Below are 25,185 nucleotides of genomic sequence, written 5' to 3' on the forward strand. Positions count from 1 at the left end.
GAAGAGAGATTTTGTTGAGATATTTAATTTAATAAAATGAGATATGCTCTTATAATTACTTCTTCTATTTAATTAAGTAATCTTTAATTAATTAGAGTCACTTTTCTTATTTAATTAAATAACTTCATTTAATTAATTAAGAATGGCTTTTCATTTAATTAAATAACTTTGTTTAATTAATTAGGACTAAGTACTCCATTTAATTAAACAATTTCGTTTAATTATTTAAATTTTTTTTTCGAAACTAGTCAACTCAAGTCAACCATGGTTAAATCTGGTCAACTTTTGGTCAAACTTGATCTTTGCGTATGTGAATATGAGCAAATGTTAGTATGAATTCCAGCAACAATTCGATGCAAATTCTCATTCAACTTTCAAAACGAAGAGATGAGGGTCTCTTAAATAGACTTTCTTGAAACTCATCAACGGTTGAGATCGATATCAATCAACAGTCAGGATTAAAGGTGAAGTTCAGTCATAAAGGGAGATTTCCAAATTAAAGGGAGTTAACAGATTTAATTTGAATAAAATAAAGAGTTAACTGATTCAATTTGAGTAGAAAAAGGAGTTAACTGATTTAACTCATTTTTTATCAATAATGAATTGGAAATTTCCCTTTTTGAACTGAAGAGAGATTTTGTTGAGATATTTAATTTAAGAAAATGAAATATGCTCTCATAATTACTTTTTCTATTTAATTAAGTAATTTTTAATTAATCAGAGACACTTTTCTTATTTAATTAAATAACTTCACTGAATTAATTAGGAATGGCTTCTCATTTAATTAAATAATTTTGTTTAATTAATTCGAAGTAAGTACTCCATTTAATTAAATAATTTTGTTTAATTATTTGAAAATTCTTTTCGAAACTACTCAACTCAAGTCAACCGTGGTTAAATCTGGTCAACTTTTGGTCAAACTTGATCTTTGTGTATGTGAATATGAGCAAATGTGAGTATGAATTCCAACAATAATTTGATACAAATTCTCATTCAACCTTTCAAAATGAAGAGATGAGGGTCTCTTAAATAGACTTTCTTGGAATTCATCAAAGGTTGAGATCGATTTCAATCAACGGTCAGGATTAAAGGTGAAGTTCAGTCATAAAGGAAAATTTTCAAATTAAAGGAAGTTAACAGATTTAATTTGAGTAAAATAAGGAGTTAACTAATTCAATTTGAGTAGAAAAAGGAGTTAACTGATTTAACTCATTTTTTATCAATAGATAACTGAAAATTTTTCTTTTTGAACTGAAGAGAGATTTTGTTGAGATATTTAATTTAATAAAATGAGATATGCTCTCATAATTACTTTTTCTATTTAATTAAATAATCTTTAATTAATTAGAGACACTTTTCTTATTTAATTAAATAACTTCATTTAATTAATTAGGAATGGCTTCTCATTTAATTAAATAACTTTGTTTAATTAATCAGAAGTAAGTACTCCATTTAATTAAATAATTTCGTTTAATTATTTCAAAAAAAATTTCGAAATTAGTGAACTCAAGTCAACTGTGGTTAAATCTAGTCAACTTTTGGTCAAACTTGATCTTTGCGTATGTGAATATGAGCAAATGTGAGTATGAATTCCAGCAACAATTTGATGCAAATTCTCATTAAACTTTTCAAAATGAAGAGATGAGGGTCTCTTAAATAGACTTTCTTGGAATTCATCAATGATTGAGATCGATTTCAATCAGCGATCAAGATTAAAGGTGAAGTTCAGTCATAAAGGAAGATTTGCAAATGAAAGGGTGTTAACAGATTTAATTTGAGTAAAATAAGGAGTTAACTGATTCAATTTTGAGTATTAAAAGGAGTTAACTGATTTAGCTCATTTTTTTATTAATAGTGAATTGGAAATTTCCCTTTTTGAACTGAATAAAGATTTTGTTGAGATATTTAATTTAATAAAATGAAATATGCTCTCATAATTACTTTTTCTATTTAATTAAATAATCTTTAATTAATTAGAAACACTTTTCATATTTAATTAAATAACTTCATTTAATTAATTAGGAATTGCTTCTCATTTAATTAAATAACTTTTATTTATTTAATTAGAAGTAAGTACGCAATTTAATTAAATAATTTCATTTAATTATTTCAAAATTAGTCAACTCAAGTCAACCATGGTTAAATCTGGTCAACCTTTTGTCAAACTTGATCTTTGCGTATGTGAATATGAGCAAATGTGAGTATGAATTCTAGCAACAATTTGATGCTAATTCTCATTCAACCTTTCAAAATGAAGAGATGAGGTTCTCTTAAATAGACTTTCCTAGAATTCATCAACGGTTGAGATCGATTTCAATCAACGGTCAGGATTAAAGGTGAAGTTCAATCATAAAGGAAGATTTCCAAATTAAATGTAGTTAACAGATTTAATTTGAGTAAAATAAGGAGTTAGCTGATTCAATTTGAGTATAAAAAAGAGTTAACTCATTTAACTCATTTTTTATCAATAGTGAACTGTAAATTTCCTTTTTGAACTGAAGAGAGATTTTGTTCAAATATTTAATTTAATAAAATGAGATATGCTCTCATAATTACTTTTTCTATTTAATTGAATAATCTTTTATTAATTAGAGACACTTTTCTTATTTAATTAAATAACTTTATTTAATTAATTAGGAATGGCTTCTTATTTAATTAAATAACTTTGTTTAATTAATTAGAAGTAAGTACTCCATTTAATTAAATAATTTCGTTTAATTATTTCAAAATTCTTTACGAAACTAGTCAACTCAAGTCAACTATAGTTAAATCTGGTCAATTTTTGGTCAATCTTGATCTTTGCATATGTGAATATGAGCAAATGTGAGTATGAATTTCAGCAACAATTCGATGCAAATTCTCATTCAACCTTTCAAAATGAAGAGATGAGGGTCTCTTAAATAGACTTTCCTAGAATTCATCAATGGTTGAGATCGATTTCAATCAACGATAAGGATTAAAGGTGAAGTTCAGCCATAAAGAGAAATTTTCAAATTAAAGGGAGTTAATAGATTTAATTTGAGTAAAATAAGGAGTTAACTAATTCAATTTGAGTAGAAAATGGAGTTAACTTATTTAACTCATTGTTTTATCAATAGTGAATTAGAAATTTCTCTTTTTGAACTGAAGAGAGATTTTGTTGAGATATTTAATTTAATAAAATGAGATATGCTCTCATAATTACTTTTTCTATTTAATTAAATAATCTTTAATTAATTAGAGACACTTTTTTTATTTATTTAAATAACTTCATTTAATTAATTAGGAATGGCTTCTCATTTAATTAAATAACTTTATTTAATTAATTAGAAGTAAGTACTCCATTTAATTAAATAATTTCGTTTAATTATTTCAAAATTCTTTTCAAAACTAGTGAACTCAAGCCAACCGTGGTTAAATCTAATCAACTTTTGGTCAAACTTGATCTTTGCATATGTGAATATGAGCAAATGTGAGTATGAATTCCAGTAACAATTCGATGCAAATTTTCATTCAACCTTTCAAAATGAAGAGATGAGGGTGTCTTAAATAGACTTTTCTGGAATTCATCAATGGTTGAGATCAATTTCAATGAATAGTCAGGATTAAAGTTGAAGTTTAGTCATAAAGGGAGATTTCCAAATTAAAGGGAGTTAACAGATTTAATTTGAGTAAAATAAGGAGTTAACTGATTCAGTTTGAGTAGAAAAAGGAGTTGACTGATTTAATTCATTTTTGATCAATAGTGAATTAGAAATTTCTCGTTTTGAACTGAAAAGAGATTTTTTTGATATATTTAATTTAATAAAATGAGATATGCTCTCATAATTACTTTTTCTATTTAATTAAGTACACTTTAATTAATTAGAGACACTTTTATTATTTAATTAAATAACTTCATTTAATTAATTAGGAATGGTTTTTCATTTAATTAAATAAATTGTTTTAATTAATTACAAGTAAGTACTTCATTTAATTAAATAATTTTATTTAATTATTTCAAAATTCTTTTCAAAACTAGTCAACTCAAGTCAATCATGGTTAAATCTGGTCAACGTTTGCTCAAACTTGATCTTTGCATATATGAATATGAGAAAATGTGAGTATGAATTCCAGCAACAATTCGATGCAAATTCTCATTCAATCTTTCAAAATGAAGAGATCATTGTCAGAAAATAGAGTTAGCTCATTTAACTCATTTTTTATCAATAGTGAACTGGAAATTTTATTTTTTGAAACTAGTCAACTCAAGTCAACCATGGTTAAATCTTGCCAACTTTTGATCAAACTTGATTTTTGCGTATGTGAATATCAGCAAATGTGAGTATGAATTCTAGCAACAATTCGATGCAAAATTTCATTCAACCTTTCAAAATGAAGAGATGAGAGTCTCTTAAATAGACTTTCCTAGAATTCATCAACGGTTGAGATCGATTTCAATCAACGGTCAAGATTAAAGTTGAATTTCAGTCATAAAGGGAGATTTCCAAATTAAAAAGAGTTAACAAATTTAATTTGAGTAAAATAAGGAGTTAACTGATTCAGTTTGAATAGATAAAGGGGTTAACTGATTTAACTCATTTTTTATCAATAGTGAACTAAAAATTTCTCTTTTTCAACTGAAGAGAGATTTTGTTGAGATATTTAATTTAATAAAATGAGATATGCTCTCATAATTACTTTTTCTTTTTAATTAAGTAATCTTTAATTAATTAGAGACACTTTTCTTATTTAATTAAATAACTTCATTTAATTAATTAGGAATGGCTTCTCATTTAATTAAATAATTTTGTTTAATTAATTAGAAGTAAGTACTCCATTTAGTTAAATAATTTCATTTTATTATTTCAAAATTCTTTTCGAAACTAGTCAACTCAAGTCAATCGTGGTTAAATTTGGTCAACTCTAGGTCAAACTTGATCTTTGCGTATGTGAATATGAGCAAATGTGAGTATGAATTCCAGCAACAATTCGATGCAAATTCTCATTCAACCTTTCAAAATGAAGAGATGAGGGTGTCTTAAATAGACTTTCCTAAAATTCATCAACGATTGAGATCGATTTTAATCAACGGTTAGGATTAAAAGTGAAGTTCAGTCATAAAGGGAGATTTCCAAATTAAAGGGAGCTAACAGATTTAATTTGAGTAAAATAAGGAGTTAACTGATTCAATTTGAGCAGAAAAAGGAGTTAACTGATTTAACTCATTTTTTATCAATAGTCAACTGGAAATTTCCCATTTTGAACTGAAGAGGTATTTTGTTAAGATATTTAATTTAATAAAATGAGATATTCTCTCATAATTACTTTTTCTATTTAAATAAGTAATCTTTAATTAATTAGAAACACTTTTCTTATTTAATTAAATAACTTTGTTTAATTAATTAAAAGTAAGTACTCCATTTAATTAAATAATTTTGTTTAATTATTTCAAAATTCTTTTCGAAACTAGTCAACTCAAGTCAACAATGATTAAATTTGGTCAACTTTTCGTCAAACTTGATCTTTGCGTATGTGAATATGAGCAAATGTCAGTATGAATTCCAAAGACAATTCAATGCAAATTCTCATTCAACCTTTCAAAATGAAGAAATCAGGGTCTATTAAATAGACTTTAGTATAATTCATCAATGGTTGAGATCAATTTCAATCAACGGTCAGGATTAAAGGTGAAGTTCAGTCATAAATGGAGATTTCCAAATTAAAGAGAGTTAACAGATTTAATTTGAGTAAAATAAGGAGTTAACTGATTCAATTTGAGTATAAAAAGGAGTTAACTGATTTAACTCATTTTTGATCAATAGTGAACTGGAAATTTCTCTTTTTGAACTGAAGAGAGATTTTGTTGAGATATTTAATTTAATAAAATGAGATATGCTCTCATAATTACTTTTTCTATTTAATTAAGTAATCTTTAATTAATTAGAGACACTTTTCTTATTTAATTAAATAACTTCATTTAATTAATTAAGAATGGCTTTTCATTTAATTAAATAACTTTGTTTAATTAATTAGGACTAAGTACTCCATTTAATTAAATAATTTCATTTAATTATTAAAATTTTTTTTTCGAAACTAGTCAACTCAAGTCAACCATGGTTAAATTTGGTCAACTTTTGGTCAAACTTGATCTTTTCGTATGTGAATATGAGCAAATGTTAGTATGAATTCCAACAACAATTCGATGCAAATTCTCATTCAACTTTCAAAACGAAGAGATGAGGGTCTCTTAAATAGACTTTCTTGAAACTCATCAACGGTTGAGATCGATTTCAATCAACAGTCAGGATTAAAGGTGAAGTTCAGTCATAAAGGGAGATTTTCAAATTAAAGGGAGTTAACAGATTTAATTTGAATAAAATAAAGAGTTAACTGATTCAATTTGAGTAGAAAAAGGAGTTAACTGATTTAACTCATTTTTTATCAATAATGAATTGGAAATTTCCCTTTTTTAACTGAAGAGAGATTTTGTTGAGATATTTAATTTAAGAAAATGAAATATGCTCTCATAATTACTTTTTCTATTTAATTAAGTAATTTTTAATTAATTTGAGACACTTTTCTTATTTAATTAAATAACTTCACTGAATTAATTAGCAATGGCTTCTCATTTAATTAAATAATTTTGTTTAATTAATTAGAAGTAAGTACTCCATTTAATTAAATAATTTTGTTTAATTATTTGAAAATTCTTTTCGAAACTAGTCAACTCAAGTCAACCGTGGTTAAATCTGGTCAACTTTTGGTCAAACTTGATCTTTGTGTATGTGAATATGAGAAAATGTGAGTATGAATTCCAACAATAATTTGATACAAATTCTCATTCAACCTTTCAAAATGAAGAGATGAGGGTCTCTTAAATAGACTTTCTTGGAATTCATCAAAGGTTGAGATCGATTTCAATCAACGGTCAGGATTAAAGGTGAAGTTCAGTCATAAAAGAAAATTTTCAAATTAAAGGAAGTTAACAGATTTAATTTGAGTAAAATAAGGAGTTAACTAATTCAATTTGAGTAGAAAAAGGAGTTAAATGATTTAACTCATTTTTTATCAATAGATAACTGAAAATTTTTCTTTTTGAACTGAAGAGAGATTTTGTTGAGATATTTAATTTAATAAAATGAGATATGCTCTCATAATTACTTTTTCTATTTAATTAAATAATCTTTAATTAATTAGAGACACTTTTCTTATTTAATTAAATAACTTCATTTAATTAATTAGGAATGGCTTCTCATTTAATTAAATAACTTTGTTTAATTAATCTGAAGTAAGTACTCCATTTAATTAAATAATTTTGTTTAATTATTTCAAAATTCTTTTCGAAACTAGTGAACTCAAGTCAACTGTGGTTAAATCTAGTCAACTTTTGGTCAAACTTGATCTTTGCGTATGTGAATATGAGCAAATGTGAGTATGAATTCCAGCAACAATTTGATGCAAATTCTCATTAAACTTTTCAAAATGAAGAGATGAGGGTCTCATAAATAGACTTTCTTGGAATTCATCAATGATTGAGATCGATTTCAATCAGCGGTCAAGATTTAAGGTGAAGTTCAGTCATAAAGGAAGATTTGCAAATGAAAGGGTGTTAACAGATTTAATTTGAGTAAAATAAGGAGTTAAATGATTCAATTTTTAGTATTAAAAGGAGTTAACTGATTTAGCTCATTTTTTATTAATAGTGAATTGGAAATTTCCCTTTTTGAACTTAATAAAAATTTTGTTGAGATATTTAATTTAATAAAATGAAATATGCTCTCATAATTACTTTTTCTATTTAATTAAATAATCTTTAATTAATTAGAAACACTTTTCATATTTAATTAAATAACTTCATTTAATTAATTAGAAATTGCTTCTCATTTAATTAAATAACTTTTATTTATTTAATTAGAAGTAAGTACGCAATTTAATTAAATAATTTCATTTAATTATTTCAAAATTAGTCAACTCAAGTCAACCATGGTTAAATCTGGTCAACTTTTTGTCAAACTTGATCTTTGCGTATGTGAATATGAGCAAATGTGAGTATGAATTCTAGCAATAATTTGATGCTAATTCTCATTCAACCTTTCAAATGAAGAGATGAGGGTCTCTTAAATAGACTTTCCTAGAATTCATCAACGGTTGAGATCGATTTCAATCAACGGTCAGGATTAAAGGTGAAGTTCAGTCATAAAGGAAGATTTCCAAATTAAATGTAGTTAACAGATTTAATTTGAGTAAAATAAGAAGTTAACTGATTCAATTTGAGTATAAAAAAGAGTTAACTCATTTAACTCATTTTTTATCAATAGTGAACTGTAAATTTCCTTTTTGAACTGAAGAGAGATTTTGTTCAGATATTTAATTTAATAAAATGAGATATGCTCTCATAATTACTTTTTCTATTTAATTGAATAATCTTTTATTAATTAGAGACACTTTTCTTATTTAATTAAATAACTTTATTTAATTAATTAGGAATGACTTCTTATTTAATTAAATAACTTTGTTTAATTAATTAGAAGTAAGTACTCCATTTAATTAAATAATTTCGTTTAATTATTTCAAAATTCTTTACGAAACTAGTCAACTCAAGTCAACTATAGTTAAATCTGGTCAATTTTTGGTCAATCTTGATCTTTGCATATGTGAATATGAGCAAATGTGAGTATGAATTCCAGCAACAATTCGATGCAAATTCTCATTCAACCTTTCAAAATGAAGAGATGAGGGTCTCTTAAATAGACTTTCTTAGAATTCATCAATGGTTGAGATCGATTTCAATCAACGATAAGGATTAAAGGTGAAGTTCAGTCATAAAGAGAAAATTTCAAATTAAAGGGAGTTAACAGATTTAATTTGAGTAAAATAAGGAGTTAACTAATTCAATTTGAGTAGAAAATGGAGTTAACTTATTTAACTCATTGTTTTATCAATAGTGAATTAGAAATTTCCCTTTTTGAACTGAAGAGAGATTTTGTTGAGATATTTAATTTAATAAAATGAGATATGCTCTCATAATTACTTTTTCTATTGAATTAAATAATCTTTAATTAATTAGAGACACTTTTCTTATTTATTTAAATAACTTCATTTAATTAATTAAGAATGGTTTCTCATTTAATTAAATAAGTTTGTTTAATTAATTAGAAGTAAGTACTCTATTTAATTAAATAATTTTTTTAAATTATTTTAAAATTCTTTTCGAAACTAGTCAACCGTGGTTAAATCTGGTCAACTTTTGGTAAAACTTGATCTTTGCCTTTGTGAATATGAGCAAATGTGAGTATGAATTCCAGCAACAATTCGATGCAAATTCTCATTCAACCTTTCAAAATGAAGAGATGAGGGTCTCTTAAATAGACTTTCCTACAATTCATCAACAGTTGAGATCGATTTCAATCAACGGTCAGGATTAAAGGTGAAGTTTAGTCATAAAGGGAGATTTTCAAATTAAAGGGAGTTAACAGATTTAATTTGAGTAAAATAAGGAGTTAACTGATTCAATTTGAGTGGAAAAAGGAGTTAACTAATTTAATTCATTTTTGATCAATAGTGAATTGGAAATTTCCCTTTTTGAACCGAAGAGAGATTTTGTTGAGATATTTAATTTAATAAAATGAGATATGCTCTCATAATTACTTTTTCTATTTAATTAAATTGTGAGGCCTCACCCCGACCCATCGTAGCATAGTGATACATTACTATTATTTTGATATTCATGACTCGAGATGTTGAGACATTATCTGATGCTTAGAACATACTTTATTATTTGATGTTGTGTGATGTTACTTTCAAATATATTTGATGATTGTCATTTAATGTTTCATGTATATGTATGTTGATGAAACCGGTAAATGTAGGATTAAGACTTTGATTTAAGAAATTTTAAATGATTAAGAATTAAGCAGGATGAAGAAACCCTTATTGATGTATGTTTTAATTTATGTGAATTTTTGATATGTATACATATATGTACATGTGATTTGATGGGACTACTGATGTGTGCAATGGGTGTGCAGATGTTTAGCCGAGAAACCCTACAGAGGAATAGAACTGATCTTTTTGTGCTAATTTTGGAAACCTTGTTGTTCGTAATTCACGTGTTGTATTGTGAGATATATGTATGTATCTTCTTTGTTCAGTGAATGTTAATGTTCATAATTATGTTCTTTAGTGTCGCTTGACACTCGTAAATTGTCTATGTGCTTCAGTGTGCTATTTAGGGTTAGCTGTTTAACCTTTGGACCCAAGTTGGTTTAGTTGGTGTCAGTTTTCTAATTGAGTTCTTAATCGAGGTTAGTCTTCCCTTAATCTAGATTAGTGTTTAATTTGCAAAGTTAGAGTAGTTGTTGTTCCTATTTTATTCATAGATTTTATTTGGCTCTAAACCTCTTTCCTAAGGCTTAAAACTTGATATTATTATACCCAAAGGGTATGGGTATGGGTTAGGGGTCTTTTCCAACCCCTAAGCCCCTTTTTTTGACTTTTGAGGTCACTCAAAAAGTCTCTTTTTGCCTTTGTGCGAAAATTGACCATGGTTGTCTTGAGTTACTTCACCTCATCTCCACTTAGGGTTTAACCATAGTGTAGGTTGAGTTAGGAGTTTCTAGAATTGCTAGTGGGTGGAAATAGTTATTGCCCCTTTTGGTGGTTGAGTTTGAGGCCTATTTAGAGGCCTTCTTGGACTTGTGGAGGTGTTACCCAATCTCTACATTTAGAGAGGAGTTTCTTGAAGATTGAAAGAAGGAAGTGGAAACTCTACTCAAATTTGTTCATTGCCATTACCTCTTTGTGAAGGTAGGAAATTCTCATCTCCCTTATTTAGTTTTTATGTTTGTTTCATGTCCATGCTACTTTGTTGTTGTTTCAATGTTTGCATGTTTGTGGGTATGTTGGAAAGATTTGAAAACCTTGTTGTTGTGAATGTTTTCTTTTCATGTTTATGTTTTCAATTTTGAGATTTTTCTTGCATGGGTGTTTTGGTATTACTCACCCTTGGAGAGGGCAAAAGTGACCAATTTTGGGAAAGGTCTGTTTAGTTGGACTCCAACCAGTGCAGAGTCTCTTCTCAAGATGAGAAGAGGAAGAAAGGGTAGGGTGTTATGGGCCCCTACCCGTCAGCACAAACCTCGTATGAGTATGGCATTTTTAAATGGAAGAATGGAAGTTCTTGGTTAATAGCCCCGATTGGGCATCTGATTTGGTGTTATGCTCGATTTCTCCTAGTTGGAAGAATCCACCTTTCCCTAGTGTTGTTTTATTGTAGATCTTGTTGTGAAAACCTTGTATAAATATGCATGTTTTGAATTTTTCTTGTTCATGCTTTTGGTCACTTGATCAAATTATGTTCCCTCCATGGTTCTAGAAATGAGTTGCAGAAAACATTATAAATCTCTTAATTAGGGTCATGAAGAAAATTTGATTTAATTGTTGAAATTTGGGATTGAGATCCTATTGTAAAATTGTATTTTAAACCTTGTTGTAATTGGCAATGAAGTCGGATTTTCTTCCTGATTCTTTCCTGGCTGAGCCTCAAATTAGGTTTGCTAATAAAATTGGTGTTTTGAGCATAATTGTTTGTCATGTGATTTAATTTTGTAAACTTTAATTTGGATGGAATTGATGATGTTCAATTTGGTAAAAATTTCAAGGTTTTCCTTTATGTTGAAAATGAAAATTTTGATCATGGATGTAGATTCAGGTTGGATGGTTATTTGAATCAAACAATTCTTGCATCATTGATCTAAAACAAATAATCCATACTCTTAGTATATTAAATTGTAATAAGTTTTTATAGATTGTTTTAAAAAGGACCATTTATTTTCCCTTGATGATTAAGCAACAAAAAAAAACATATCTTACATTGCTCTTGAAATTCTATACGTAGAATCATTTCCAAAAAAAAAAATACTCTCCCAGGAGCAAAAATTGCTCACTGAAAATTGTATGAGAAATCTTTTTATTTTGAATGGGAGTAACAAAGAATATTCTTTTAAATATTCTTTTCTTTTAAATTGTGTGATAAAACAAAATCAAGTTTAGGCATTATATACATGATAAGGTTTTAAAAGAAATTCAAAAAAAGATATATATACATATATATATATATATATATAACATCTCATCATCTCCTCACCTATTTAACTTTATGTCATCAATGCATTTAATCTTCCCTTGGGGATCATTTCAAAGCTTCAAATTAAAAAGGTTTATTTCAAAAAAAGAAAGTTAGCAAAGTCAAAATTGGCTGCCATGGAGACGTCGCTACTCCTTCCCTCTATTTTTACTCTCCTTGTCACCTTGCATTAACGAGGACCTGCGTTTGATTTTCTGGCAGAGCGCTGTACTTGTTGCAGTGCTTGGGAAATGCACAAGGTTTGGGGATGTGGGGAGGTCGATGTGACTGGTGGGAGAGGGGTTAGTTGATGTTTAGTGGTTAGGTTTAGGGTATTGGGTTAGTATAGGTAGTTAGTAAGTTAGTAAGTATGTTAATAAATTTAGTTAAGATTTATTTCATTTTTATTTATGTTAGTCAATTCATTGTTTATTTTAGTTTGTGTTTTATTAAATATTTAATTAAGTTAGTATTTTTTTATATGAAATTATTTAGTATTGTTAAGTAAATATGATGATTATGTAGTTTCAATGTTAAATGAGTTTAATTAATGTGATAAATATTTAGTTTAATTCTAGTTTAGTTTATGTATTAGATAGTATTAGTGTTATTAAGAAGGTTAGTATTTTAGTTGGTTACCCTATTATATTAAATGAACAACTAAATAAAATATACGTTTTATTTATTTATCATTTAAGTTATTAAAATTTAGGTTATTAAAATGCGATTATTAGAAAGTGATATTAATTAAATTAATATGGATCAAGTATTTTATTAAAGATATTTTTATTTTGCTTTGAAGAGTTAGTTTATGTTTTATTTAGTATTTTTAATATTTATTTAAATATAATGTTGTTAGCTTCAATCGTGTTTTGGTTAGTAATTGTTAAAATTAGATTCTGAATTAAAGGAATTTAAATTTTAGTGAAATTATGTAGTAGCGTAATAAATGTTGAGATCAAATTTATAACGAGAGTTCATTTTAATGATGTATCCCTCCGCAAGGATTATAACCTTAAAATGATATATAGAGAACCTTTAAATTTTGTTGTTAACCTTATCAAACTTAAAGCATTATTATTATTAAATTATATTCAAAAAAAAATTTGTGTGTTTTTGCCCTCGTAGTTTGGGCATGACATTTTGGTATCAGAGCCCGTGTTTCAACACTAGGAACTTTAAACCATTGTGCTTCCTAAACTTAACTCAAACTTTTAATTGTGTAGATGCTGGCTTTTACTCATAGCCGACGAGGCAGAGGTCGAAGGGCTAGGGGTGGTAGAGCGAGACAGGAGAGTGGACCACCTCCACCACCACCACCTCCACCTCCACCACCACCAAACTCAAACCAGGACATTATAGATGCACTTTAGACTTTGATCGGTGTAGTTCAACAGAGAGTAGTACTTTTAGTTCAGCCAGTTCAGCAGATTCCAGTGGTGGAAGCAAAGGGACCCAGAGGAGGCGGGCCCAAAGTCAGAGAGAGGACTAGGAGTCCCCCACCGAGGCAGTTAGAGGGTCAGGGTGAACACGAGGAAGAGTCCATACACTAGAGAGGACCCCCATTTGACATACCTCCTAGACATGTAGGAGATGATATTAGGGAATTGATTCGACTCAGACCACCATTATTTACTGGTACCCCTGAGGGTTCAGTAGCAGAGGCATGGTTGCAAAGCCTATAGTGGTGCTTCGGGTTACGCCCTTATGGGAGTAATCTAAAAGCATGCCTAGTAGTTCATCAGTTGAGAGGGGATGCCTCCAACTGGTGGCATCAGGAAGAGATCATTGGTGGAGTGAGGATGGACACCCTCACATGGGAATCTTTCCTCGAAAGATTTTGAGAGAGGTACTTGTCAGAGCATTTTCGACAGAAACAGATTGAGGAGTTCCATTCTCTTTATCAGAGAGGCCTTACAGTGGCATAGTACAAGAGCAGGTTTCTCGAGCTCCTTCCTTATGTGGAATACATGAAGGATGAGAAACTTTGAGTGCATCACTTTATCATGGGTCTAAATTTCTCACTTCAGGGCCCAATTAGGATGACATTCCCTACCACCTTTAGATAGGCAGTGGAGATAGCACTAGTTGCTGAGGATACTCGAGGTAGGAAGGAGTCACAGGATCGGTCTCAGAACCAAAACTCCTCCCAGCAGAAACCCCCTTGGAAAGGGAATTAGAACTATACAACAGGGTCCTCTAAGGGCCAGCAGTCTCAGTAGCCGAAACCCTAGCAGCCGTAGCAGCAGAAACCTTCTCAGGGTTATCAAGGCTCTAAGCCCAAGGAGTGCCAGTCACAGGGACCTAGGCAGGATCAGAAAGTATAGGCCCCACAGTCTCAGTCAGTGAAGACTCAGTAGTCTTCTAGGGGTGGATACAGTGGATCTAGCAAGACAGGAGGCCCACAATAGTCTGGGTCACAGGGTGCACGATCTTATACTTGCGAACCATGCTACACTTGTGGTGGCATGGGTCATATAGCTAGGGAGTGCCCATAGGGATAGGCATCCAGTGGTCAGAGCAAGGCTTTTTCAGAGCTGATAGTTGGTGAGATGGGTAGATCACATAGATTTTTTGCAGTGGTTGACAACCGCTAGGCTGAGTATCATGCCACAGTTATCGAGGCTACAGGTACTATACAGGGTCGTATAGTTGTAGTTTTATTTGATTCCAGGGCTACTAACTCCTTTATATCTCCATTTGTGGTGGAGCATTGTGGGCTAGTGGCAGTTAGACAGGATGTTAGTTGGGAGGTAGAGTTAGCCTCAGGAGCCAGAGTGTCAGTTAGTTCCTTGGTGCGGAGTTGTCAGATCCAGATTGAGACATGTCCACTAGGACTGATCTACGCATTACCCCTCTAGGTTCTTATGATGTTGTTCTTGGCATGGATTGGCTTTATTCCCACAACACCAAGATGGATTGTCAACAGAAGAGGGTGGAATGTGTGGATGATGATGGTATCTCTAGGGAGATCTTCAGAGTGAAGAGGTCAGTGTCCCTTTGTATGATTTCCGCTATGCAGCTTAGACGGTGCATGTGAAAGGGTTGTTAGTTGTTTGCTATCACTATTAGTGACAGAGAGGAAGATTCATAGAGGGAGCCATCCCTTGATGATTTTCCAATCCTTCAAGAGTTTTCAGATGTGTTTCCTTTAGAGCTTCTTGGTATGCCTCCACCTAGAGCAGTGGATTTTCACATAGACCTAGTGCTAGGAGCCGAGCTAGTTTCGAGAGCACCGTATAGGATGACTACTCATGAGCTTAGTGAGCTAAAGGCTCAGTTGGAGGAACTCTTAGAGAAGGGGCATATTGAACCTAGTGTGTCACCTTGGGGTGCACCAGTGATCTTCGTCAAGAAGAAGGATGGTTCACTTAGGTTGTGTATCGATTATCGACAATTGAACAAAGTGACCATCAAGAACTGATATCCTCTTCCCAGAATCGATGATCTCTTTGATCAGTTGCAGGGTGCCCGAGTATTTTCTAAGATTGACCTAAAGTCAGGTTACCATCAGTTGAGGATTTTGGATAGTGATATCCCCAAGACAGCTTTTCGTACTAGGTATGGCCACTATGACTTCACTGTGGTACCTTTTGGCCTTATGAATGCTCTAATTGTATTCATGAGCCTCATGAATGGAGTATTTAATACATTTTTGGATAAGTTTTTGGTTGTGTTTCTTGATGACATTCTAATTTATTTTTATGATGAGAGAGAGCATGAAGAGCACCTGAGACAGGTATTGCAGAAGCTGAGAGAGAATCAATTGTTTGGCAGCTTGTCGAAGTGTAAAATAAGGAGTTAACTGATTCAATTTGAGTAGAAAAAGGAGTTAACTGATTTAACTCATTTTTTATCAATAGTGAACTAAAAATTTCCCTTTTTGAACTGAAGAGTGATTTTGTTGAGATATTTAATTTAATAAAATGAGATATGCTCTCATAATTACTTTTTCTATTTAATTAAACAATCTTTAATTAATTAGAGACACTTTTCTTATTTAATTAAATGACTTCATTTAATTAATTAGGAATGGCTTCTCATTTAATTAAATAACTTTGTTTAATTAATTATAAGTAAGTACTCCATTTAATTAAATAATTTTGTTTAATTATTCAAAAAAAAATTTCGAAACTAGTCAACTCAAGTCAACCGTGTTTAAATCTGGTCAACTTTTGGTCAAACTTGATCTTTGTGTATGTGAATATGAGAAAATGTGAGTATGAATTCCAACAATAATTTGATACAAATTCTCATTCAACCTTTCAAAATGAAGAGATGAGGGTCTCTTAAATAGACTTTCTTGGAATTCATCAAAGGTTGAGATCGATTTCAATCAACGGTCAGGATTAAAGGTGAAGTTCAGTCATAAAAGAAAATTTTCAAATTAAAGGAAGTTAACAGATTTAATTTGAGTAAAATAAGGAGTTAACTAATTCAATTTGAGTAGAAAAAGGAGTTAAATGATTTAACTCATTTTTTATCAATAGATAACTGAAAATTTTTCTTTTTGAACTGAAGAGAGATTTTGTTGAGATATTTAATTTAATAAAATGAGATATGCTCTCATAATTACTTTTTCTATTTAATTAAATAATCTTTAATTAATTAGAGACACTTTTCTTATTTAATTAAATAACTTCATTTAATTAATTAGGAATGGCTTCTCATTTAATTAAATAACTTTGTTTAATTAATTAGAAGTAAGTACTCCATTTAATTAAATAATTTCATTTAATATTTTCAAAACTAGTCAACTCAAGTCAACCGTGGTTAAATCTGGTCAACTTTTGGTCAAACTTGATCTTTGCGTATGTGAATATGAGCAAATGTAAGTATGAATTCTAGCAACAATTCGATGCAAATTCTCATTCAACCTTTCAAAATGAAGAGATGAGGGTCTCTTAAATAGACTTTCCTAGAATTCATCAACGGTTGAGATCGATTTCAATCAACGGTCAGGATTAAAGGTGAAGTTCAGTCATAAAGGGAGATTTCCAAATTAAAGGGAGTGAACAGATTTAATTTGAGTAAAATAAAGTGTTAAGTGATTCAATTTGAGAAGAAAAAGGAGTTAACTGATTTAACTCATTTTTGATCAATAGTGAACTGGAAATTTTTCTTTTTCACCGAAGAGAGATTTTGTTGAGATATTTAATTTAATAAAATGAGATATGCTCTCATAACTACTTTTTCTATTTAACTAAATAATCTTTAATTAATTAGAGACACTTTTCTTATTTAATTAAATAACTTCATTTAATTAATTAGGAATGGCTTCTCATTTAATTAAATAACTTTGTTTAATTAATTAGAAGTAAGTACTCCATTTAATTAAATAATTTTGTTTAATTATTTCAAAATTCTTTTTGAAACTAGACAACTCAAATCAATCGTGGTTAAATCTGGTCAACTTTTGGTCAAACTTGATCTTTGCGTATGTGAATATGAGCAAATCTCAGTATGAATTACAGCAACAATTCGATGCGAATTCTCATTCAACCTTTCAAAATGAAGAGATGAGGGTCTCTTAAATAGACTTTCCTAGAATTTATCAACGGTTGAGATCGATTTCAATCAATAGTCAGGATTAAAGGTGAAGTTCAGTCATAAAGGGAGATTATCAAATTAAAAGAACTTAAGAGATTTAATTTGAGTAAAATAAGGAGTTAACTGATTCAAATTGAGTAGAAAAAGGAGTCAACTGATTTAACTCATTTTTGATCAATAGCGAACTGAAAATTTCCCTTTTTCAACTGAAGAGAGATTTTGTTGAGATATTTAATTTAATAAAATGAGATATGCTCTCATAATTACATTATTTATTTAATTAAATAATCTTTAATTAATTAGAGACACTTTTCTTTTTTAATTAAATAACTTCATTTAATTAATTAGGAATGGCTTCTCATTTAATTAAATAACTTTGTTTAATTAATTAGAAGTAAGTACTCCATTTAATTAAATAATTTTGTTTAATTATTTTAAAATTCTTTTCAAAATTAGTCAACTCAAGTCAACCATGGTTAAATCTGTTCAACTTTTGGTTAAACTTGATCTTTGCGTATGTGAATATGAGCAAATGTGAGTATGAATTCCAGCAACAATTCAATGCAAATTCTCATTCAACTTTTCAAAATGAAGAGATGAGGGTCTCTTAAATAGACTTTCCTGGAATTCATCAACGGTTGAGATCGATTTCAAAAAATGGTCAGGATTAAAGGTGAAGTTTAGTCATAAAGGGAGATTTCCAAATTAAAGGGAGTTAATAGATTTAATTTGAGTAAAATAACGAGTTAACTGATTCAATTTGAGTAGAAAAAGGAGTTAACTGATTTGACTCATTTTTTATCAATAGTGAACTGCAAATTTCCATTTTTGAACTGAAGAGAGATTTTGTTGAGATATTTAATTTAATAAAACGAGATATGCTCTCATAATTACTTTTTCTATTTAATTAAATAATCTTTAATTAATTCTAGACAGTTTTCTTATTTAATTAAATAAATTTATTTAATTAATTAGGAATGGCTTCTCATTTAATTAAATAACTTTGTTTAATTAATTAGAAGTAAGTACTCAATTTAATTAAATAATTTCATTTAATTATTTCAAAAAAAATTTGAAACTACTCAACTCAAGTCAACGGTGGTTAAATTTGGTCAACTTTTGGTCAAACTTGATCTTTGTGTATGTGAATATGAGCAAATGTGAGTATCAATTCTAGCAAAAATTCGATGCAAATTCTCATTCAACCTTTCAAAATGAAGAGATGAGGGTTTCTTAAATAGACTTTTTTGGAATTCATCAACGGTTGTGATCGATTTCAATCAACGGTCAGGATTAAAGGTGAAGTTCAGTCATAAAGGAAGATTTCCAAATCAAAAGGAGTTAACAGATTTAACTCTTTTTTTATCAATAGTGAACTGGAAATTTCCCTTTTTGAACTAAAGAGAGATTTTGTTGAGATATTTAATTTAATAAAATGAGATATGCTCTCATAATTACTTTTTCTATTTAATTAAATAATCTTTAATTAATTAGAGACAATTTTCTTATTTAATTAAATAACTTCATTTAATTAATTAGGAATGGCTTCTCATTTAATTAAATAAATTTGTTTAATTAATTAGACGTAAGTACTCCATTTAATTAAATAATTTTGTTTAATTATTTCAAAATTAGACAACTCAAGTCAACCGTGGTTAAATCTATTCAACTTTTTGTCAAGCTTGATCTTTGCGTATGTGAATATGAGCAAATGTGAGTATGAATTCCAGCAACAATTCGATGCAAATTCTCATTCAACCTTTCAAAATGAAGAGATGAGGGTCTCTTAAATAGACTTTCTTAGAATTCATCAACAGTTGAGATCGATTTGAATCAACAGTCAGGATTAAAGGTGAAGTTCAGTCATAAAGGGAGATTTCCAAATTAAAAGGAGTTAACAGATTTAATTTGAGTAAAATAAGGAGTTAACTAATTCAATTTGAGTAGAAAAAGGAGTTAACTGATTTAACTCATTTTTGATCAATAGTAAACTGAAAATTTCACTTTTTGAACTAAAGAGAGATTTTGTTGAGATATTTAATTTAATAAAATGAGATATGCTCTCATAATAACTTTTTCTATTTAATTAAATAATCTTTAATTAATTAGAGACACTTTTCTTATTTAATTAAATAACTTCATTTAATTAATTAGGAATGGCTTCTCATTTAATTAAATATTTTTTTAAAATTAATTAGAAGTAAGTACTCCATTTATTTAAATAATTTCGTTTAATTATTTGAAAATTCTTTTCGAAACTAGTCAACTCAAGTCAACCGTGGTTAAATCTGGTCAACTTTTGGTGAAACTTTACTTTTGCATATGTGAATATGAGCAAATGTGAGTATGAATTTCAAGAACAATTCGATGCAAATTCTCATTCAACCTTTCAAAATGAAGAGATGAGGGTCTCTTAAATAGACTTTCCTAGAATTCATCAACGGTTGAGATCGATTTCAATCAACGGTCAGGATTAAAGGTGAAGTTCAGTCATAAAGGGAGATTTCCAAATTAAATGGAGTTAACATATTTAATTTGAGTAAAATAAGGAGTTAACTGATTCAATTTGAGTAGAAAAAGGAGTTAACTGATTTAACTCATTTTTTATCAATAGTAAACTGTAAATTTCCGTTTTTGAACTGAAGAGAGATTCTATTGAGATATTTAATTTAATAAAATGAGATATGCTCTCATAATTACTTTTTCTATTTAATTAAATAATTTTTAATTAATTAGAGACACTTTTCTTATTTAATCAAATAACTTCATTTAATTAATTAAGAATGGCTTCTCATTTAATTAAATAATTTGTTTCATTAATTAGAAGTAAGTACTCCATTTAATTAAATAATTTCATTTAATTATTTCAATTTTTTTTTTTAAATTAGTCAACTCAAGTCAACCGTGATTGAATCTGGTCAACTTTTGGTCAAACTTGATCATTACGTATGTGAATATGAGCAAATGTGAGTATGAATTTCAGCAACAATTCGATGCAAATTCTCATTCAACCTTTCAAAATGAAGAGATGAGGGTCTCTTAAATAGACTTTCCTAGAATTCATCAACAGTTGAGATCTATTTTAATCAATGGTTAAGATTAAAGGTGAAGTTCAGTCATAAGGGGAGATTTCCAAATTAAAGGGGGTTAAAAGATTTAATTTGAGTAAATTAAGGAGTTAACTAATTTAATTTGAGTAGAAAAAGGAGTTAACTGATTTAACTCATTTTTTATCAATAGTGAACTGGAAATTTCCCTTTTTGAACTGAAGAGAGATTTTGCTGAGATATTTAATTTAATAAAATGAGATATGCTCTCATAATTATTTTTTCTATTTAATTAAATAATCTTTAATTAATTAGAGACACTTTTCTTATTTAATTAAATAACTTCATTTAATTAATTAGGAATGGCTTCTCATTTAATTAAATAACTTTGTTTAATTAATTAGAAGGAAATACTCCAATTAATTATATAATTTCTTCTAATTATTTCAAAATTCTTTTCGAAACTAGTAAACTCAAGTCAACCGTGATTAAATCTGGTCAACTTTTGGTCAAGCTTGATCTTTACGTATGTTTATATGAGCAAATGTGAGTATAAATTCCAGCAACAATTTCATGCAAATTCTCATTCAACCTTTCAAAATGAAGAGATGAGGTCTCTTAAATAGACTTTCCTGGAATTCATCAACGGTTGAGATCGATTTCAATCAACGGTCAGGATTAAAGGTGAAGTTCAGTCATAAAGCGAGATTTTCAAATTAAAGGGAGATAACATATTTAATTTTAGTAAAATAAGGAGTTAACTGATTCAATTTCAGTAGAAAAAGGAGTTAACTGATTTAACTCATTTTTGATCAATAGTGAACTGAAAATTTCCCTTTTTGAACTGAAGAGAGATTTTGTTGAGATATTTAATTTAATAAAATGAGATATGCTCTCATAATTAATTTTTCTATTTAATTAAAAAATATTTAATTAATTAGAGACACTTTTCTTATTTAATTAAATAACTTCATTTAATTAATAAGGAATGGCTTCTCATTTAATTAAATAACTTCATTTAATTAATAAGAAATGGCTTCTCATTTAATTAAATAACTTTGTTTAATTAATTAGAAGTAAGTACTCCATTTAATTAAATAATTTTGTTTAAATATTTTAAAATTCTTTTTGAAACTAGTCAACTCAAGTCAATCATGGTTAAATCTGATCAACTTTTGGTCAAATTTGATCTTTGCGTATGTGAATATGTAATGCCCCACCAAGGGATCCAAAGAATTATCCTAGAATTTCATTAAGTTTAGTAGCATTTTTTTTTTTGAAAGCAAATACCACATATAACTAATGCACAATAACGGAAGCAATAGTAATGTCCATATGAAAATAAACATAACATAAATAACAGATTACATTCTTTAAGATCCCTTAACGTTGAATTACATACATGAATCCATTTAGTTCAACATCCACATGAAATAATAATGATAAGTCCAATGTTTATGCATTACATTTAAAATACTCAATCATCCACTGTACATGTCACAGGGTATGACAAGCTCAAAAGAATATACATACATAGAATAAGGTACATCATCCTATTCTAATACATGATACATCAAAGTAGAGATAATCACATGATACATCATCATAGAAGTCATATACATCCATCATAAAGATCAAAAATAATAAACTAAGTGCACGGTTCCTGCCAATTGTTAATAGCATCATTAGACCATCGTGGATCCTAGCCATCCCTCCATGCGTAACATTCCAAATCATCGAAGACATTATCGGTATTACATAGTAGGAATGTCACTCCTAATAAATACAACATCATATGTAGAAGTAATCTAACATGCAAATAAAAGCATAAGATAACATCATCTAACATATGTTAATCATCAATGAAAAAGGATACATATCCACCAACATGAAGGACTTATCAGCCACGATATCTCAATGAATCTCAAAATGATAAGAGTGGAAAATACACTACCACTCGACCGCATGGTACCTAAGTGGTCCACTCCCACCGTGCTAAGGAGATAACCTCAAGTCCTAAATAGGCTATCAAATTCACATAGCACATATCTTTATAAGTCTAGGAATCCTAAAAGTATACTAACTCAAAGGTTCCAACACAAAATTTGACAACTAATCCCAGAGGCACACAATGACATGTAGGAACCTACTATGCAAGCAAGAAAGTGTCATCGCAATTATCACGTACAAGTTACCCTGGCAGTTAGCTAAACTCCATGGGTCCATACTGATTTCATGCAGCCACTAGTATCCTCTCATACTGATGAGGCATATTATGGAATGCAAAGTTGCAACCATGCGTCTCACTACTCCCATCCTAGCCTGTAGAAGCACTCAAGGCATGGGCGAGAACAAAACACTTATCTTTTAAGGTTCATTCAGTTGGTATTAGGTGTGAATGTTATCACTTATTAATCCAACTTACAATGAGTTACCTTGGCAGCCTCTTAGGGCCCCAGCCCCCATTGCAAGCCACTTCCTGTCACTATACATAGATATTCTACCCTAATGCTCATGGAATCATAAATCTCAAAATCACAAAAGATAATCCATAATAAAATCATCAAATATGCATAAAAAGAATGAAATCTCCATGAGCTATCATCCATAGAAAATCATGAACACAACAGCTCTCTATTGGCAACTGAAGTATCACTGATAATCAAATATCCAATGGTTCTCAATAACCAAAATATATATCTCAATCATATTGATCAAAGACTCAAAAAATGGTTGAGTCAAACATGTCACAACATGACATCATCAAAAATAAATCCACATTACAGTCCCATCATGGCGACTAGAAAATAACCAAGGATAACTGATCGATGACCAAAATAATAGTTAAGTCAAGTGTCTCATACATAAAAATCTCAACTATAACAATCAGTAATCACAACCAATACATAGAGCATTCCATCACATAACCATGGTTGGGTTTATAAAGATCGAGATTAAAATATAATCATGTCACCACAATCACATAACCTCCAAGCCTCTTGTAGACGTCCTATACTGGTCAACACTAGTCAACCCAAAACCTAAAACAATAGCTTATAGAATACACAATGTAAACACATGTTTTGGTTATACCAAGTTTACAAAATGTAGAGATCTCAGTTTTAGTTTCCAAGTTTGAATGGAGGAACACATATATTGTTTTTGGATAAAAGTTTTCCTTATTAGGACTAAAAAAAATCCATTTTCCAATTAACAATATTTGTTTGATACATTCCCCACTAAACTATCAATTCTTTATTTAATAATTTAAAACAATTAAATTATTAAATAGTTGAAAGTTATTAAAGAGTCACCTTTATGAAAATAAACCTTCAATATAAATTATTTATCAAATAATAATAACTTAAATTTATAAATAACATGTTTATATATATATATATATATTTATGTAAATTAACTTACCCCCCCAAACACTTGCTGCGGTATGCAGTACTTGCGGTCTCAGGCACTACGCCGATAGCAGGTACGTAGTACCCCTGTCGTCGTAGACCTGGGACGGCAGGTCTCTACCTTCCGCAGGCGTGGGTACAATTTGTGCCCATGGCATCTCATTATATACATTGCTTCATGCAATATGAATCATGATGCAATTTATTAAATTTCTCCACTGCGATTTATCAATCGCTCATTCGGCGTATTATATATAAATATACATAGGTATATATATATATATATTCAAATTTTATAATAGATTCATAATAAATGTATACATATGCATATATATAAATATATATAAATATATATATATATATATGTATGTATGTATGTATGTATGTATATGTATGCTGATCTGAATATATAACCATGTATGTTTTTTTTTCTTTCACAAAGATTATATATACAATTTAAGAATAAAATATTTGCATTTATAGAATGCATATAAAATTCTCCAATAAATTAATCTACCCATATTGAGAATGCATATAAATATGAAACTTCTCAGAAGACATATGAAAGACACGAAGAAGAAAAGGAATGTGTGATGCGAAAATAGCATAATTAAAATCACAAGAATCTACCTGGATTCTGATGCTAAATCACTCTTCTTTAGAAAATCCATAGAGAAAGCTCCTCCCTTCTTTAGAATTCTTGAGTCCTCCAATGCTCTAATTGCTCTCCCAACGCTATGTCTAAGCTTCTATGAATGCCTGAATATAAAGAACTTTCAAAAAATATCTAGAATGCTTCTAGAAACAGCTGGAAGGTGTCACCAACTAAGCATGGGTCTTTTCCAACCTTCAAGATGAGCCATAGAGTTGTAGACACCATGTTCTTAATTGATGCACTAACCCTCATGTTGTTGACACATGAGAAATAGAGAAGTGCGTTAATTCTCATGCAAGCTTATAACTCCATTTCACTTTAATATAATTTCTATTTAAATATTTATAACTTTTATTTTAATTTTTATAACTTTTATTATTATTATTTATTTATTACTTTATTATTATTTTATTATTATTAATTTTAATTTCTAATTTT

The sequence above is a fragment of the Cupressus sempervirens genome, chromosome 9, assembly GCF_028749045.1.
Source record: "Cupressus sempervirens isolate cs-2001-9-10 chromosome 9, ASM2874904v1, whole genome shotgun sequence".
Lineage (NCBI taxonomy): Eukaryota > Viridiplantae > Streptophyta > Pinopsida > Cupressales > Cupressaceae > Cupressus > Cupressus sempervirens.